A 20,358-nucleotide genomic window follows, 5' to 3' on the forward strand; every position below is an offset into this window, starting at 1 on the left:
AGAGACATTAGGCAGCTCTGGGCTGTGTTGGGAACTGGAGAAGGATTTGATCTCTCTCTCTCTCTCTCTCTCTCTCTCCCCCCCCCCCCCCGCCCTCCCTCTCCCAGGATGTCAGCCCCTGAGCTGTCAGGGCTGAGTCTGAGTTCCCAGGATAGCAGGCAGGCGGCATTTTGCCTCTCTCTTAGAAGGACCACATGAGCAAAAAGGAAGCCTGTAAATGAGTCAAGCAGCATTCAACGGATCAATCGTCTTATTTGTATGCTGCCTTTCCAAAGTTAAAACCCTGCTCAAGGCAGCTTACAACGTACTTTTTAAAATTGCAACCATAACAAAAGTAGTCATGAACCATAAATGAAACATCCAACTGACCAAATTGAACCATTTCCACATGGCAGTGGAAGTGTTGGACTCTCCTTCCTTGCAAGCCTTTAAGCAGAGGTTGGATGACTATCAGGGATGCTTTAGTTGAAATTTCTGCCTTGCACGGGGTGGGGCTAGATGACCCTGAAGGGTCCCTCCCAACTCTACAATTCTATGATTCTAAGATACAAAATAAAGATACAAAAAATTGTCAGTAGCAACAGCAACAATGACCCCCCCACACACCAACAAAAACATCTAAACAATACCTCAGCTCAGGATTCGAACCCAGGAGCCCTCTTCCCTTTCTGCAGTTTCCCGCCACTGGTATTCGGAAGCCTTTGGCCACAGAGGCACAGACCACAGACATCGTGGCTAGCAACCATTTAGGTACCGGTATTTATTTTACAGAAATTGTACACCGCTTCAATGTAAAACCCAAAGACTGAAAGTCATTTACAAAAAGATAAAACAAGAAAATGGGGAAAATTACAATAGTTTGAAACATGCAAACAGTTAAAATACTAAAGCAGATTTAAATACACACCAGCTTTCTAAAAATCTGGGCAGACTTGTCTAAACAAGAATATATATATATACATATTGCAGGCACTGAAAAGAGACGAGTGAAGGCGCTTGCTTGATAGCAATAGGCAGGGAGTTCCAAGGATAGGCATTGCCACACTAAACGGACGAGTCCTTACAAATTTCAGAATGGGGTTATGTGGCACCTGCAGCAATGCCAATTCCACCCCTTAAAGTGGTTGAGTGGGCACATGTGGGCTCAGGCGATTTCAAAGGTAGACTGCTTTCAAGTTGTTAGGGCTTTGTATACTAAGAATAACACCTTGAACCAGGCCCGGTAGCGAATCAGCAACCGGTGCAGAACTCTGCATATAGACAAGGGCTTGCTCCTTTCAGCAATTTTGCTGCAGCATCCTGCACCATTGGCAGCTTCCGGGTCAAGCGCGAGGGAAGCCCCACAGAGAGTGCATTCTCCTCCAAAAATTTGTCCAGTCCTCTTTTAAAGACACCTGAGTCGGTGGCCGTTGCTGGCCTCCTGCAGCGGGGAGTTCCAGAGTTTGTGCACTGAGTGAAGAAGAAAGAGGCTCCTTTTGGCGGGGTGTGGAATCCGCAAGACTTGACGGCTGCAATGCACTCAGTGTGGGGTCTGGACCAGAGGCTCCCGCTGGTGGAGTTGCTGGGGGTCTAACTCTGGTTCTCAAAATCTTGCACAGGTTTGCCATTGGTTCCCCATGGCCCAGATTCATGGCTCACATATGCTAGAAGATATGCAGTCAGTAGGGTGGTCCTGTGGAACTTCCTTCCAACTGAGAACAGGCAGGCTCCTTCCCTGTTGAACTTCAGGCGCTTAGCACAGGACTCTCTCTTCCAACAGGCATTTTATAAGTGAGGTTCCTCCCCCCCCCGATGTTACAGCAAGTTTTAACCAATTTTATCTTCGCTGCTTCTTTCAGGTATATCAGATCAAATAAAATCATTTATTATATGGTCACAGACTAGCTCCAACAGAGCAGACGAGAAAGAAAAGAATGAGCTTTAAAACATGCGCTTGTTTAAAAAGCTTTATACTAGAAAGCCAAAGAACAAGGATTCAAAGGGATTCAAACTAAACACTAGGAAGAACTTTCTGGTGGCAAGAGCTCTTCAATGGCAGAATGGACTCCCTCAGAAGGTGGTGAACCCTCCTTCCTTGTAAGTTTCTAAGCAGAGGTTGGAATTAGCTGCAATTCCTGCACTGCAGGGGGTTGGACTAGATGACCCCTGGGGGATCCCTTTCAACTCTACAATTCTGTGATTCTATGAAATCCAGCCTGAGCAGCTCGATTCTGCCAAGCCCCCAAACCTCTCAACTCAGGAGAGTTCAGGATGGGACCATCGACTAGAGGGGCTGGGGGGAAAAGGAAAAGAGCTCGTCTTAGCAAAACCAGAAAATTCCTTCCTTGTTTAATCTCTGGTTCTCTGCCCTCTGCTTTTCCAGCTGCGTGAAACATTGATCAATTTGGTCGCAGTGAGGTGGCAAGATAATAAACCCTGTTTGGGATTCAGAAAGAGGAGAAGCGGTGGGGGCGGGAGAAAGAGATGGGGAAGGGGAAACACTGGGATGGGGGGAAGCAAGCAAGGAGTAATCTATGGTGCCTTGTCCCTCTGTCTCCACCCACCTGGACCCCAGTCCTTGCAGTGCAGGAGGGCTGGGCAGACACCTTCCTTACAAGCGGAAAGGGCGAAATAAGAATATACAAAGAGCCTGTTGGATCAGGTCAATGGCCTGGCATCATCGTGTCCAAATACCCCTACAAACCTAGGAAGCCAGATAGACTGCCTCTGCAACTGGGGGTTCCATAAGGACATAAGAAGGGCCTGCTGGATGAGGCCAATGGCCCATCTGGTCCAGCATTGTCTTCTCACAGTGGCCAGCCAGCACTCCAGAAGCAGGATCCGAGCGCTGCTGCCCTCTCCTCTCCTTCAGTTAATTGGTATTCACAAGCACCACTGCCTTTCAATGATGGAGGCAGAGCATAGCCCTCGTGGACAGTAGTCCTCAAGAGCCCCCTCCTCCTCCATTCATTTGTCTAATCCTTTTTTAAAGCCATCCAAGTTGGTGGCCATCATTGCTTCTAGTGGCAGTGAGTTCCATAGCTCCACTGTACACATATGCTTTCAGATGTCTTCTAAAACGTACATCAAACGCAGCTGTCCTCAATAATTTGCATTTTCTTAATTTTGCAATGCCAAAATTCTCCAAAGCCCTTTCTCTTATCTGTCCAGAATCTCCCAAGGTTCAGCTTCAAGGGATGCCTGTGAGTTCTGAGAGAAGGAGGAAGTTTTCTGTATCCACTTTTTCTACTCCAGGAATCACCTTATAAGCTTCTCTCAGGTCTCTCTGACTTGTCTTTTATTCAAGTGAAAAAGTCCCAATCGTTGCTCCCTGTCTCCCTGGGGGAGCTGCTCCATTCCCTCTGCTATCCCCTTTTCTGAATCATTTCCAACTCTGCAATATCCTTCAAACTTCCCGGACATCCGGATCAGGGCAAGGGGCAAGGAAACACACAGCCTTGGTGCTGCAGCTGACAATGCAAAGCCATGAGCTACTTTTGTAAAATCCAGGGGGGATGAGATGCTGGAGCCAGCGATGCTTGAAATCTGATTGACAAGGAGGTTTATTTCCCCAGTGCCATCGACGCCCAGAGCCTTGTGGCACCTTAGATGCTGAGGCATGTTTATAAGGGCATAAACATTCACGGACTTCAGTTCTCTTTGTCGGTTGGCTGACATCCTGTTCTCTTCCTTCACGCAGTTCTCCTTCGTGCAGCATGTAGTTAAACTGTGGAACTCCCTGCCACAGGAGGTGGCAATGACCATCAACCCAGGTGGCTTTAAAAGAGAATTGGGGGGATTCATGGAGGAGAGGGAAACCCCCATTGCTGGAAACCACAGGAGGGGAGGGAGTTGCTCTGCTGCTCAGATCCTGCTTGCAGGTTTCCTGCAGGATGCTGGGCTAGATGGGCCATTGGCCTGATCCTGATTCTTATTCTTATTCTCTCTCTCTGATGGGCACCCTTTGACACCCCAGAAAATTGTTGAACTACAACTTCCATCATCCCTAAGAGGTGAGGGTGGAGAAGCTGCCCAATTCAGTGTCCCAAAGCTGCTAGTAGTAGTAGTAGTAGTAGTAGTAGTAGTAGTAGTGTTACTAGTATTAGTATTAGCCACCCATCTGACTGGATTGGACCAGCCACTCTGGGTGGCTTCCAACAACATTTTTAAATGCCAAAAGCCTCAAACATTAAAATCCTCCCTGTACCCATCTGTTTTCAGATGTCTTCTAAAATGTACATCAAACGCAGCTGTCTTCAATAATTTGCATTTTCTTAATTTTGCAATGGCAAAATTCTCCAAACAGAAAAATGGAAGTCAGTGTAGACTGACTAATATTTCTATGATGAAAATAGGTACATCCTATTCAACAACAGCAACAATAATAGGTAAAGGTAAAGGGGCCCCTGACCATCAGGTCCAGTAATGTCCGACTCTGCGGTTGCGGCGCTCATCTCGCTCTATAGGCCGAGGGAGCCGGCGTTTGTCCGCAGACAGCTTCTGGGTCATGTGGCCAGCATGACAAAGCTGCTTCTGGCGAACCAGAGCAGGGCACGGAAACGCCGTTATCTACTTTTTACTTGCACTTTGATGTGCCTTTGAACTGCTAGGTGGCCAGGAGCTGGGACCGAGTAACGGGCGCTCACCCCGTTGCAGGGATTCGAACCGCTGACCTTCTGATCAGCAAGCCCTAGACTCTGTGGTTTAACCCACAGCGCCACCTGGGTCCCTAATAATAATAGTATTATTTATACCCCACCCATCTGGTTGGGTTGCCCCAGCATTAAACGTTCAAAAACTTCCCTATACAGGGCTGGCTTCAGATGTCTTCTAAAGGCTGTATAAGTACTTATCTCCTTGGCTTGGGGGTCACATACCCTCTGATGAAAATAGGGATGTCTTAAGGAAAACCGGGGCATTCCAGGATCAAATCAGAAAGTGTGATGGCTTCTGTAAATCTGGGGCTGCCCCGGAAAAAAGGGACACTTGGAGGGTCTGTAGACAACAGAGCAGGCTTCCTCAACCTCAGCCCTCCAGATGTTTTTGGCCTATAACTCCCATGATCCCCAGCTAGCAGGACCAGTGGTCAGGGATGATGGGAATTGTAGTCTCAAAACATCTGGAGGGCCAAGATTGAGGAAGCCTGCAATAGAGAGACAGAAAGATCAGCATAAGGCAGCTTCCTACATTCCTAAACAGGAAAGGGCCTCTGCTGAGTGGTTAGAGCATCTGCCCTGTGTGCAGAACGCTGGACCCCCACTAGCCTCTCCGGGAGGGGGGGGAAGGCGCTGAGAGCCACTGTAGACAATAGTGAGCTGGATGGCCCAAAGGTCTGACTAAGTCCAAGGAAACCACCTGCTTTCCTATTTAATTCAGAACCATGAGGACTGGAATCTTACTTTACCATAAGGGGATGGGCTCATAAATGTGCAGGACACCTGCTTTTCATGCAGAAGGTCTCCGGTTCAGTCTCCAGCACCATCTCTAGGTAGGGCTGGGAGAGACCCCCCTGCCCGAAACCCAGGCACTGTTTTTAGTACCTGACTTTCCTCTTTAATGCAAATGCCAAGATCTGAACTACTCCACCTCCTGTTTGTTTTTTTAATTACATTTTTATCACCTCACTTAATGGTGGAGGAAGTTGTGGACTCTCCTTCCTTGGAGGTTTGGAAGCAGAGGTTGGATGTCCATCTGCCAGGGATGCTTTAGCTGAGATTCCTGCATTGCAGGGGGTTGGACTAGATGACCCTCGGGGGTCCCTGCGAGCTCTGAGATTCTCTGATTCTCCTTCCCAGATTCTAGTCTGTGAAGACGATGGCGCCGTCACTTTCCATATTTACAGCCCTGAATCAGGAGGGAGGCCGTAATTCAGCCTCTCGCAAAACACCCCTTAGTTTATAATAAGTGAATTATTTACTGGCGACCCTGACTAAACGCTCAGAGGCATGAATTATGGAGCGACAGATCTGTCAAGAAGTTCCCATAAATAAGTAATCCGGTGCCGTCTTAATGCTCCCACTAAATTACTCACACCGGCTCCCGTCTAAATGCTCTCCTGGGAATATCACTCATGGCCTGGCTGCTTTCATGAATCAGGGCTGAGGAATCAGGCGGAGCTTCCCAAGGCTGCTCCCCTCAGTGCTCTGGAGGGTCTCCTCGAGAGTCGCTCCTCCTCTCCTCGCCCTCCTGCACCCGCAGAGCCTCAGGGAAAATGAATCAGGGTTGAGATGCTACTTAGATGCATTGGCCGGAACTGCAGTCCTAGAGGACATGGACATTCGGGGCATGTCCAGACCTCTTCATCCGGCCCCCGGGATGAGGATGTTGATGGAAACAAGTGTAGGGTATGTAAGTACAGTATGTCAGGAAAGCCTGCTGGATCAGGCCAATGGCCCATCTAGGCCAGCCTCCTGTTCTCACAGTGGCCAGCCACTGTGCAAGCACTATCCGAACACAAGAGCCCTCTCCCCTCCTGTGGTTTTCCAGCAGCACTTGGATTCGGAAGCATGGCTGCCTCCTCCTTCCTCTTTTAACGCATCCAAGCTGGTGGCCATCCCTGCCTCCTGTGGGAGGGAGTTCTGCAGTTTAATTCTGCGCAGAATGAAGAAGGGCTTCCTTTCATCTGTCCTAAATCTCCCAGCATTCAGCTTCAGTGGATTCTAGCATGTTTTATAAACTTCTATCATGTTGCCTCTTCCTCAACTTTTCTCCAAACTTAAAAGTCCCAAATTCTGCATTGTTTCCTCATAGGAGTGTCAATCCAACCCCTTGATCAGTCTGGTGACCCTTTTCTGAACTTTTCCCAATTCCATTTTTTTGGGGGGTTGAAGCGACCAGAACTATAGACACACAAAGTACGCGATATTCCAAATGTGGTTGCACCATAGATTTGCATAAAAGCATTGATGACCATGAGAGGCAGAGAGAGAGAAAGAGAGAGAACCCTCCCCCCCACAAAAAAAAGGTTTTGAAATTTGGGTGATATTGGACCAAGTTTTTGGGAGGGGTGTTATTTATTTATTTATTTTCCTTTACATCCCACCTTTCCCCTCCCACACGGAGTTCCAGGTGGTATACATTGTTCTCCCTGCCTCCTAATTTAACCCCCACAACAACCCTGCGAGGTAGGTTAGGTTGAGAGAAACAGCGATTGGGCCCTGAGGTCACACCCCATGAGCTTCATGACCGAGTAGGGGGATTCGAACCCTGGTCTCTCCCAGGTCCAGTACTCTAACCACTACACTGCCTCTCATGGCATCCATAGCTAAAGGTGCTGTTTTTGTTCTTCGGACCCTCCAGAAAATCCAAGTTCTGCCAGAGCTGGCATCCAGACCTTCCAGCTGTAGTGCTAGCCAAGGTCTCTGGTGGTCCCAGGCTCATTATAATATTTTATAGACCCTCGTATATCCTTCCCAGAGTGTGCTGTGTGTTTTATCGGGCCTGTAACGACACCCAGCAAATAAGCCTCTCTCTGCCTTGCCCTCTGCGGGAGACTATATCTTCGCCATCAAAGGTCTTTTGCATTCATTGTTCCCCATCACACAGGGATAAATATTATTTTTTCACCGCAGTTAATTAGAGACGTAGCTGGGCAGTAAATAATGCTGCTGCTGTGATGACGGCAAAGTTGCACTCTCGACGTGCTCTGGGGTCATAAAAGCCAGCATGCTGTCCTTGGAGAAAGCTAGTTTGGGGAGGTTTTATGCCCCCTTGTATTTCACCAGCAAATTGGAGGTTTGGAAGAAGAAGAAGAAGTTAGTGGGAAGACAAGCAGAGGAGAAACAGGGTAAGGGGTCCACATGAGAGATTCCTGCATCGAAGAGGGTTGCACTAGATGACCCTTGGGGGTCTCTTCCAACCCTACAAATCTAGGATTCTATGAGGTTAATCATTGCGTGCAGCATTACAAACGCAGAGCAGGCAGGCCCAGGATCACACCCAGCTGAGTTCTACTCCAAAATATGAATAGGTCCATTGAAATGCATGGGGGCAGGGGTCTACTTCCAATGGGTCTACTCTGAGTAGGACAAACATTTGGCACAACCCATGGCTTTGTGAAAGAACTTACCGTTTACTCGTTTTTTAATAGGGATTTGAGAAGGCCAAGATTTCTGCCTTGAGCCATCTTCGTCGCCAGCAGCGCTGCTTCCACTCTGCTGCAGCTTGCTTTCCACCAGAGACAATGTGACCTGCCTTGCTGCCCACTGATTGACCTAACTTACATTCATTTCAATGCAATGCAAAAAACGGAAAACCGAGGATGCTTCCGAATCCCAGTTGCTGGCAACCTCTGGAGGGGAGAGGGCTCTTGCACTTGGATCCTGCTCTGAGGGTTTCCCTTGGGGGCATCTGGTCAGCCACTGTGAAAACAGCCGGGCTCTTACGTCCAGGCACATCTCCATCCTTTGCACAAATCCATTACTACATTTATATCTCCTCCTCACTCCAGGTCCCTGGCTCTCCTCATCCCTATCTCATCTTCACAACAGCCCTGAAAGGCGGTAACCAGCTGACCTGAGTGGGTTTTGAACTCTGATCTCCCAGGCAACCTAGTCCAAAGATCTGAGGTCATGCCAAAACATGCAGGGTTTGTGCGCTTGGGAGTTACTTTGGTGAGAAGTTTGGAGTGGGGTGGGGTGTTTTTAAAGGGGTTCCTATTAGGTCTCCTTTCTCTTCCTCCTCCTCCGCTCCCCAGATTACATTCCTTGCCTTTATTCTTGGTCTACGTGGAACCAGAGATAACTCCATTGAGCATCAGCTTAAGACCTTCTGAGCTGTTCCGATTAAGCCTGCCGCTCCTCTCCTTTAAGCCTCCCTTTCAAGTCCCGTCTCCTTCCCCCCCCCATCTCTTTTCAGGCCTTCCTCCTCCTCCTCCTCCAAGATTGATTTAATTGCCTCCCCATCCGCAGGCCTCTCATCACCCAGCTGCACTTTTTAATCATGATATTATTGCACAAGTTTGAGGCCCGACTAATGTATTATTTTAATCAGATCCTCTCCTTGAAGAGAGCTTTCGTTTAGAGGAGAGGGCGGGGAGGAGGGAGGAGGTCTCTGCTGTGATTTGTCAAAAACCCACAAATTTCCCTATTGCAGAATAATTCAATGGCTCTGGGGTTGTGGGGTGGAGAGAGGAAGGAAGACTTTGGAAGGAATTTGCTCATGATGGAAGAAAAGATGGACGGGTTGGGGGTTGAGCAGCTGCAGCTTGTGGAAATGTTCGGGGCTGCAGAAGAGGATTTATTGTTTGATTATATCCTATTCCAACTTGTGTTAACAAGTTCCACAATTTAGCAGAGTAACATTCCTGTCACAGTGGCTGTCCCTCACATCCCCCTTTTAAACTCACACAGCGGATGCTTGCTCAGGTTCACTAAAACCTCTATAATAATATTGTCCTGGTATTTTCCCATTTATTCCCTCCTAAAAGATAAGACACAACACAGTCTTCTATAAAAGTATAAAAAAGAGTTTCCTTACATTACACATCTGTTCACAAAAGGATCCCAGAAGGCAGACTTAGCTTGGAAAAAGTTACATACACTTGGAGACTATTCCATAGGGCAGTGATGGGCAACCTTTTGAGCTTGGTGTGTCAAAATTTGCCAAAAAAAAAAACCGAGCATAACTCAGATGGTGTGTCACTTCGAGAAAAAACCCATAATTTCGCGATATTTGTAGTTTAAATAACAAAAATGTATAATTGTTTCCCCTTTTTAAAAAATGAAAAAGGGGAGGGCCACGTGTCCCCGGAAATGGCTATGCGTGTCAGTGCATGTCATATGTTCGCCATCACTGCCATAGGGAATAAGTTCCAGATGTTGCTTGCTTGAAGAACAAAGTCAAAAGTGGGGAGAGATGGTGGCCAGCCTATGCTTTTGTTATCTGCACAGGTGAGGCCACGCCCACCTCTAGTCACATGTAGAGGAAGTCTGTCCCAGCCCAGGAGAAACAGGAAGTTCCCACTGGCTGGTCCAGACATCCCCTTCTATGTCCACTCTAGGGATGTTGCACTTGACTGCTCTTGTGTTTCACATCCCACACAGCTAGGGTTGCCACCCATCCCTAGAAAAATGTGATTGTCCTTTTCAGAGAGAAAAGTGTCCGCTGTCCTGTTGGGACTTCAAACAAGACGTCTTTTTTCACGTATTCAAGCTCATCCTGACCTGTCCTTTATTTTGCCCAACCAAAGGTGGCAATCTTAGCTACAGTGTTATGCAAATGGAGGTGGAGTTTTTCCTTGGACACAACCATATTCGGGTAAAAATGGGGCAGCACCCATTCAACTAGCAAGCACAGATCAAGGCGCAAGGGCCAGGACCCGTATAAGAACATAAGAACAAAAGAAAAGCCTGCTGGATCAGGACAGAAGCCCATCATAGCCCAGCACCCTGTTCCCACAGTGGTCAAGTGCCCCCAAGAACCTAGGAATCTAGATAGACTACCTCTGGACCTGGAGGTTCCATAAAGACCTAAGAAGACCCTGTAGATCAGGCCATTGACCCATCATAGTCCAGCATCCTATTCCCACGGTGGTCAACTAGAGGCTTCCTTGGGAAAGCAGCAAGCAGGATCCGAGCACCAGAGCCCTCTCCCCCCCCCCATGGCCTCCAGCAACTGGGATTTAGAATTGTCCAAATGTTCAAAAGCGAATTGTTAACACAGGATCAACACAGGATTCACCTGGATCATCTTCTTCCTCCCCCCAGGTAGACCCTCCCTCCAACACTACATCCAGTGCTGGATTTACGTATAAGCTAAACAAGCTATAGCTTAGGGCCCCACTCTCTTGGGGGCCCCAAAAAATGTTAAGGAAAAAACCTGGATGTATATTTCCACAATATAAAATAAAAAAACAACTAAAATAAAACCTACATACAGCAACAGTGTTTTGTATTGTGTAGGCTCCTATTTGTTATGTGCAAATGGCTTTAGATACCTATTAGGTCCATAAATTACCACATAGCATATATTCAACACAAAAAACAGCAACAATTTGTTGTTGACAAAGGACAGCTGGACATATAAAGGGCCCCATTACCTTCAGTAGGGACACAGGTGGTGCTGTGGGTTAAACCACAGAGCCTAGGGTTTGCTGATAAACGGCGTTTCTGTGCGCTGCTCTGGTTCACCAGAAGTGGCTTTGTCATGCTGGCCACATGACCTGGAAGCTGTACGCTGGCTCCCTCGGCCAATAACGCGTGATGAGCGCCGCAACCCCGGACCTAATGGTCAGGGGTCCCCTTACCTTTACCTGTACCTTCAGTAGCTTAGGGCCTCATCAAACCGAAATCCAGCCTTACAGCTTTCAACTATCGGTGATCGCCAAAGAAGAGAAAAAGAAGAATTCATTCTCTTTTTCTCACACATCTCCCAAACCCATCCCTCCATCTTCAATCTCTCCCCCCTCCTGCACACATGCACACTCACCAATGCACCCATCCTCCCCCCATTTTCTCTCTCTTTCTTGCCCCCCATCTCATCTACCTGCATGTAGACACACATCCACTTTCTCCCCCCTCCTCATCCTGTGGGTGCTAGACCCCTGCTGGCTCCCTGCCACCTCACCCACTTTCAAGGGCAGCCCCCAAAAAGCCTGCAAGTGAGAAGAAGAAGGCAGCCAGGGACTCCCACCCACCCACCCACCCACTCTGCACACACTGCTTCATCTCTGGAACAGCCAAATTATGCCTGTGTTTTGTTTAATAATTGAACACAAGTTTAGGGACAAATTACTTATTTAGAGGAAACAGCGTGTTAACAACGATGAGCACCTAATCCTTTGCGATGGCGTGACGGGCTTGTTAGCGCCCCTGTCCAAGAGCCCAACAGCCCACCGGGCAGAGAAAGACATACTTCGCAGAGAATTGGCTGCCTGCTCCGAAGATGGCAGAGTGTTTCAGGAATTGGTGAATGGGACGGTGTGTGTGTTTGTGTGTGGATGGCACCTCCGTCAAAGCAGCTCTGGCCCACAGGGCAGACAGCTTAGCTGGCGTTGGCACTTGGCAGGCCCTGGCACTCGGTCTCCCCTGTGAGTTTTGGGAGCAGGGCCAAGCAGAAGAATCTGGGAGGGGGCATTGGATGGAGAGCGCAGGAGGCAAGGCTAGGCCTACCTTGAGGCTGGTGGAGGGGGGGGGGCAGATTTGGGAGGGGTGGCAAAGCAGGGTCCCAGCTCTGCTGCTCCCTCCCGCCCTGACTAGCCTTCTTTTCACTCTCCCCCACCGCAGAGGATCTCTAAAGCAGCAGCAGACTTCAGAAGCCACCCAGTCCGACCCGCTGCTCAGCGTCTGCTCGACAACCCTGAATACAGCATGATTGCCTCTGACACACGTTTAACCAGATGGCCTCCACAGATTGGAGAACTGGGCCCGCGACCTCACAAAGTGAATTTCAAGAGGGACAAATGTCAGGTTCTGCACTTAGGCAGGAAGAACCAGGTGCACAAACAAAAGATTTGAGGGGTCTTGGTGGACCATAAGCTTAACATGAGTCAATAGTGTGATGCAGCAGCAAAAAAACACTAAGGCTATTCTTGGCTGCATCAACAGAAGCCTAGTGTCCAGATCAAGGGAAGTCATAGTCCCACTCTATTCTGCCTTAGTCAGAACACACCCGGAATACTGTGTCCAGTTCTGGGCACCACAAGGATACTAACAGGCTGGAAGGTGTACAGAGGAGGGGGACCAAGATGATCAAGGGTCTCAAAACCAAGCCTTATGAGGAACAGTTGAAGGAGATGGGTATGTTTAGCCTTGGGAAAGGGGGTGAATCACCCTGCCCCCAGCTGCAGGCCACGCCCCCGCACCAGGCACCCAAGCAGGTAGCTACGCCGCTGAAAGAGCTTCTAAGGTCTTTGTCATCCTTACCAGGCAAGGCCCTCTCAGCATGGTGACTCTGGAAGCCTGGGGATGGTCACACGAAATCTTGTGGGAGCTTGGACGTCCCCATGAGATCTTGTACATGATTTTGCGTACATGTGCCATCCCTGGAGCAAAACCCTCACGTAAGATCCGGTTGTAGTGCACATAGCAAAAGGATAAAGAGGGTGTGTGTATGGTTATATAGGGTGGCTGTTCAATGTCCTGGGCAGCAAAAGGTCTAGTGGGGCCAGCCCTGGCTGGAGCTTCCACCTTCACAGACCTCCTTGGGCTGAGCCTGCCTACCAGTCCGGGATGGGGGGAAATCCAGTTCGATCGGCATAATGAACGGACCTAACTTGCCTGTCCCAAAACAATATTTGACCCAAAACACAGCGATCCCTTGACCTCTGCCCTCGCTGAGCCCCTGCTCAGAAATGGGTCTCTCTTGCTCCCACTGCTGGCTTGAGACGGAAGTGCCTCCATGAGGGTCACATGGTTTATACAGGCACACACTTCCTGTAGTAGTAGTAGTAGTAGTAGTAGTAGTAGTAGTAGTAGTACAGTAGTAATAAATAAAAATAAAAAGAGTACCCCCTCCCAGATCTCCCTAGAAGGCTAAATAGGAATTGTTTTTACACCATAGATTTTAAAAATGGGCCTTTTTCTCCTGGGTCAACGGGGGCAGTTTCTGAGTGTGCTGTTTTGCCTCTTGACCTGGTTTACTACAGTCAACTGGGGATGGAGGCTGGTCCATGAGTTTGGAAATGGACCACACTCTCCTATTCTTCTGGAAGGGACAAGTCAGTTCCACTTCCTTCCAGCAGGGAGAGAGAGAGAGAGAGAGAGAGAGAGAGAGAGAGAGAGAGAGAGAGAGAGAGAGAGAGAGAGAGAGAGAGAGAGAGAGTTGCTCTGCCTCCCTCCGCTGGCATAAAAATCTCACACTTGTATTGACCTCACAAATGACACTTGCTAGCCAAAGGGGCCAAACCATACTAGCCTAGTTCCCATCTTGGCTAGTTCCTCCTATAAGGTTCATGGCTTGGATTCTCCTTTGAACCCCAAGAGAAATTCTTCCCTCTTCTTTCTCCAGGTACGGGTACAGCCCTCCGTCTCCACACCCTCCTGGGGTGCCAATTCCTTCATTAGAGGGGGAGGGGGTGGGAATCTCATAAGGGGCAGAGGATCTTCTTGAGACTTCCCTCAGTTCTGCCTGAGGGGGTTCCAAGTTCCTCTCCCTGGATGGCCAGGCTGTCCCTGCGGCAGAGGGAGAGATGTTTGCCTTTAGCAAATGGTTATGGCAATGCATTTTTCAAAAATATCCTTTTATGGGGATGGCAGTTCCAGGTTGAGCCTCTAGTCAAGGGTGTACCCAGCATGGGGCAGGGGGGTGCAGCTGCCCCCTCTAGAAGGCCAAACCGCGGGCCCGACTAGGGAAGCAAATACCCTGCGCAGGCGCCCCGCTTGTTGACACGGGGGGGGGGATGAAACGCTGCTGGTGCCACGGCTCCTCGCCAGCGGCTCCTCCTCTCAGCCCGCCCTGCCTACATTTGCACCAATTCCCACCCACTAAAGCCTTCACGCCTCCCAATGGAAAGCCCTGCCGGGCGGCAACCTCTCCTGCCTAAGAGTTCTGCTGGGCTGGCAAGCGAAGGAGACACAGCTCCCTGCATTGGTTGCAGCTGCTGCCGCGCTCTGTCTCCCGGTAGGCTGCACTGCGATCGTCAGTGCCACGGGCTGGGAATTGCCCCCTTCCCCCCTCTGCACCCCCCTACCCCCCCTGAGTTAGGAGTTGCTACTGAGACTCCTCCTGGGCCGGGAGAGGAAGTGCACCGACAGGAGCCAGTTCAGCCTCGGCGGGCAGAAGCCCTCAAAGGAGGAGTGGGGGGCGGCGCCCGAAGGTGTTGGTCGTGGCTGCTGCAAGGAAGCTGCGTGGGGGTGTTTGCGCCGGATTGCCGGTGGCAGGAGTAGCCCAGCAGCAGTGACCCTTCCTCGCTGCCCCCCACCCCCGGCAATAGGAAAGGAGCTGCCTTGGGGGGGGGGCGGCATAGCTCTCCGCTCCCCCTGTGTGCATTGCCCTCTCCGGGCATTGGCTGCTGTTTCCTTCTTTGCATTGCGCCCACCCCCAGCCGCTCTCCCTTGCTGCCCCTGCCGAGAGAAGGGCGTTGAGGGCGGGGGAGCCGCTGCCGCCGTCGTAGGGTCGCAGCTGGGGGGGGCTCGCTCGCCTGTGCTGCGCCACCCCACCTTTCCCATCTTTTGCTCCCTTGCGATGGGGAGGCGGCGGTGGCAGCTTCTCCTTCTTGGCGGGGGGGGGTCCCCAGTATCCTCCCAGGCCATGGGGGAATGGCCCCCCAGGACTAGCAGACCTCTGAGCTCCTTCCCCATCCCAGATATATAGGGTGGGAATTGGCAAGGCTTCGGGGGGACCTGGAGGAGGGAAAGCGGGGCCCAAAGGGTTTTTTCAGGGAGGTGGCTAGCCGTAAATGGATGGGAGCGGTGTTTTCAGAGCAGGGCCGTCTTAAGCATACCTGGCGCCCTGGCATCGTGGTGTGACGGATCCCTCTGGCGCCCCCACCCCGCCCCATTTCCCGTCGCGGTGGGCGCAGCTCACTGCGCAGCTGCTGCCTGGAGGGCCGGAGCCCTGTGCAACCCAGCCTGGCCGTAGGGCCAGCCCTGGGCCAGGGGGTGCTGTCCGCCCCCTGTTGTGACGCCCCTGCGCGTGGCAGCCCTAGGCCCGCGCGCCTCCGGAAAGCAGCCTGAAGCCGTTGAACAGCTGAGAGGCGCACCTGGGGTGGCCTCCGCCGCGCCTCTCAGCAGGCGCAGCGGCGTCCCTGGTGGCCTGGCGCCCTGGCGCCCCGCGCCACCGGACCCGGGCCTAGAGACGGCCCTGCTTCAGAGCAGGGGAATTTTGTGTGAGAGAGTTTAGGGGGTTCATTTAGCGGCTGCAGCCGCCGCCGCAGAGTCGTCAGGCCCGCTGGCCCTGTAGCCCCGCCCACATTCCCACTTTGTGGCCCCTCCCCTCCCGTGCCTTGGCCCCGCCCCTGAATGACCATGGCTTTACCCCCCCCCCTAGTTTTGATCCTGGGTACGCCCCTGCCTCTAGTGGCAATTGCTTGCAGCAATGGGCTCGGTCTTCCCCCCTCCCCCAGTACCAAATGATGATGGGAGAGAAAGCAAAGAGTCGGCCCAGGAAGGCCTGCTGCTGTCATTGCAGGAAGGTTTGGATTCCATTTGGGGGCAGTGGGTGGAGAAAAGGCAATTCACAAGAAAGTTGGGGGTTCAGAGAGAAGAGGTGGGCTACTGGCTGCAAGTTCAAATCCCTCCTGGCTGACCCACACAGCTCTTTTATAGCTCCTGCCCTTAAAACCCGGACATCGCTGCCAATCAGTGTGGACAATATGAAGCCAGGTGGACCAAGCCCCCTATCTTAGAATAGCTGCTCAGTTTTGAATCATGAGGACTGGAATCTTCCTTTAAATTTAAGGGGGGTGGGGCTGCAGGTCGGTGGGTGAGCATCTGCAAAAGCCCCCTGGCTCAAGCCTCCTCAGCATCCTTTGCCCTTAAAACATGGGGTGCAGCTGCCAGTCAGAGTAGGGAACACTGGGCCTGATGGACCAGCAGCCTGGCTCTTCCGAAAGCAGCTTCCTGCGTTCCTGTTTGTGTGTGTTCGGGGCTTGCCTTTTGGGTAGGGGCTCCCGCCCGAGGCGCGCTTTCCAATGCTCCCCCATCTCCGTTCCCTCCCTTCCAGCCTTGGGGTGCCCCCAGGCCCCAACCTCATTCCCCCCCTCCTTCCATCTGCTCCTATTACCTGCCGCTCTCCTAATAAGTCTCTCCCTCCGCCGGGAAGAGCTCTACCTGGCAGCCTCCCTCTTGGCGAGCCGTTAATTGCCAGAGAATAGAGGTCACCCCGGCAGGAACGGCGAACGGGCGCCGAGGAGGGAGAGAGAGCCGGTAATTGCCTGCGAAGAAGAGAGCGCGAAAGGGGCGGGCGGGGAGCCCGAGGCCTCCAGCCCTGCCAATTATTGGTCGGGGAGCCCCGCTTCCTGCGCCACAGTCCCCAAAGCCATCGGAGGAGCTTGCAAATTATTTCCTTGCTCCCTGTTGCTCCGCGTCAGAAGCCTTTCATTTTGTTCCCTGCTTGCCTTAACGTCCCCGGGAAAAAAGGGCGGAGGGAACCCCACAAGGTGTTTGTGACGGCAGTGACGCATCTTAAACATTAAGAGGAGCCCGGATCAGGCCAAAGGGGGCCCGTCTCGTCCAGCATCCTCTGCTCACAGGGACCAAAGAGCCCCATAGAACCTGGGAATCAAGATAGACTGCCTCTGCACCTGGAGGCTCCATAAGAACACGACAAGAGCCAGGCTACTGGATCCAACCAAGGACCGATCATAGTGCAGCATCCTGTTCTCACAGTTCTATGGCCCTTCAGCCAAAAGCAAAACAAGGTTCTAGTCCTCACCATTCTGAATACAGGACCAGTTTGAATAGAAGCGCCAGAAACTGCCTGGCATTGACAGGCTTGACGGCCAAGTCGGGGGGGGGGGCACATGCCACTGGTGGACAGGACCAGAAGCAAAGTGGGCGGGGCAACATATGTTAATTTACACACCCACCTCTCTATCCTCCAGCCAAGCGGGCAAGATGCATTGAGTCTGCATTCAAGGACAGATTCCAACCAGGTAAAAACACACTCAAAGAAGGGGCGGAGCAAGAGCGGTAAGGGGCGCGACCTGGATATGGGCGTGGCCTAAAGATGAGGGCCTGGTCTGGGAGAGGGGCGTGGCTTGGGGGTAAGCGCTGTGGCTAAGGGGGGCGGTGGCTTGGAGAGCATCCCGGGCACCAGACAGAGAGAGTTCTGCTTCGCATTTGTTGCACCCGCTTTGGGGCCTAAGGCTTCCCACCCGTTATTTGGATAGAAAATCCCACTTCCTGCTGAACCCTGTTTCCCCTTGTTCAGGGAGCCGGAAGGCTGTGAAAAGCACCGGTCGACCAGCGCCTGCGACGCCACTGATCCCACGAAGCTTGTCTGCCGGTGCATCGAGCCCGTGGGCCAGATTCCTCCGCGCTTTTTCTCCACCGGGGCACAAAACCTGCCGCCACTCCTCCTCCTCCAGGTTAGCTGCGTTGCAGGAGGGGGTTGGACTAGATGCCCCTTGGGGGTCCCTTCCAACTCTACCATTCTACGATCCTGTCCCCTCGGGGCAACAGTACAGAGGCCCCGGCTGCCAAGTGCAGTGTGGGGAGGGGTGGTGGGATAAGCTCTCTCTCTCCCCCGCTCCCCGCTCCGCTTGGCGAGGCAAGGAGAAGGAAGAGCTGTAATGAGCGCCTTCCTTCCTTCGCTCGCCCCCTCCTCTTCTCGGGCGCCCGGAGCGGCGAAGCGCTGCTCGTAATGAGCCGCGGGCGCCGCGCCTGCCTCGGCATGGCTTCCTCGAGGATGCTCGGAGACATTAGGCTCCGTATAAATATCGTCATGATTGTTATGATGATTGTCACAGATGGGCTTTCATCGGGCTCGGCGCGCGGCGGGGGGAGCCTGTTGTGCCCGAGGCGCTCGGGGAAGGGAGGGGAGGGGAGGGAAGGGAAGGGAAGGCAGGCAGGCAGGCAGGCGGCGAGAAGAGAGCCCAGACTGGCTTCCCGGCTTCTGGTTTGTAAGAAGAACCTGCTGGATCAGGACCCATCTAGCACAGCCTCCTGTTCTCCCGGTGGCCAACCAGGTGCGCCAAAAGGAAGACCCCGAACAGGACCTGAGCGCAACAACAGCTCTCCAGTTGTGTGGCCCCCATTCTCTGGCATCAGGGGTAGACTGCCGCTGGGCATGGAGGTTCTGCTAGCGGAGTAGATCTCCCTGTGACGAGTCTGGCTGCTGGATCAGGCCAAAGGGGAAGAAGCATAGAGCCCAGCCTCTTGTCCTCACCGTGGTCAAATGACCCTAAGAAGCCAGGAATCGGGATAGACTGTCTCTAGACCTGGAGGTTCCATCGGAACAGCATCCTGCTCTGGCAGTGGTCACCCAGGGGCCCCGAAGGGAAGCCCGAGAGCCTGAGCACAAGAGCTCTCCTCTCCTGCGGCTTCCAGCGACTGGGACGGCCTGATTTAGAGCTGCTCTTACGTTCTTGAGCCCTGGACGGTGCTCCGTTGGGGAGGGTGGCATATCAGCCGAGAGGGTAGCAAGCACTACATTCACATTATGGCCACCTCAATGCACCGGGGTGGGTGTCCTTAAAGCCCCAGAGCTGTCCAAGGTCCTAAAACATTGCACAACGGCGTTTATGCGGAGGCTGTGCTGTTAAGTGGGGTGGGGCCCGATAAAGAATTGTATGCGCAATAAATTCAAATGCGCTGTCTTTTGACCTACTGTATTTCTATCCTTCCTGGCACCCGCATCCCTGCTTTTCTTGCCCGTGTCCCAAGGTGATTCCTGCATTGCAGGGGGTTGGACTAGATGGCCCTTGGGTCCCCTTCCGGCCCTGCAATTTTATGGCTCTGTATGTGTTTTATTGTGAGGAAGCGAGAGAGCCACACTGCACAAAGCCAGGCTGCCAGTCCCAAACGAGGCCCAGTGCCGGCAAGTGGCGAGAAAGAGAATTATGGGAGCGGGGGGCCGGAGGGCCTTCTTGGCACTGCTGATGAACTCACTTCTCTCCCCCCCCCCGGTTTCCTCCGCCACCTGATGCAGTCAGCTCTGCGCAAGTGGCAGCAGGCTCCTGGCTCCCTGCACGGCGGGTTTTAATTTTGGCGCATTTCACACCGCGGGCTCCCCCGTAATTGTGCCTGGCGAGCCGGTTAATTTGATTCGCCAGCCTTCCCAAAAGAGACCCTCTTCAGAAAGCCACCTGACTGGCAACGCGATTCAGAGTTGCCTTCTGGAGGGCAACACACGCGCGCGCGCGCGGTTTCTCTCTTTGCCCATGGAATGGCAGTGTGTGCCATTGGTTAGGGAAATGCGTGTCGCTACTGCCCTCTGCAGGGTGGCTATGGAACCGCTCAGCTCTGGACCGTGAGACCGGCTCCCGGCTTCTGTCCAATCCTTTTTAAAATCTATCTAGGTTTGTGACCCCCACTGCCTCCTGCGGAAGTGAGTTCCACAGTTTAACTCTGTGCCGCTTGAAGTATTTTCTGTTATGTCTCCTGAATCTCCCAATGTTCAGCTTTCTTGGATGTCCACGAGTTCCAGTGTTAATGCCAGATGGAGGAAAACCTCTCTCTAGCCTAGAAAATCTATTTCTATCATTTTAGAATTATTTTTGGATCAGGCCAAGGGGGACCCATCCAGTCCAGCACCCCGTTCTCACAGTAGCAGCAGCCAAACAGACCCCCCCACACACACACCAGGAGCCCAAGAGGAGGGCCTGAACACAAAAGTAGCCACTCTCCCCCACTTGCAATTCTCAGCAACTGGTATTATTCAGAGTATTTGCTGAAATACAGTAGTACACACCTTTTGTGTCTAGTAGCCACTAGGGGTGCCAACTTGATTAAAATATTGGGGGCCCCAGGCAAGCCCCGCCCTGCATAATTGATGATA

Source organism: Zootoca vivipara, chromosome 16 (genome assembly GCF_965207765.1).
Source record: "Zootoca vivipara chromosome 16, rZooViv2.hap1.1, whole genome shotgun sequence".
NCBI classification, from domain to species: domain Eukaryota; kingdom Metazoa; phylum Chordata; class Lepidosauria; order Squamata; family Lacertidae; genus Zootoca; species Zootoca vivipara.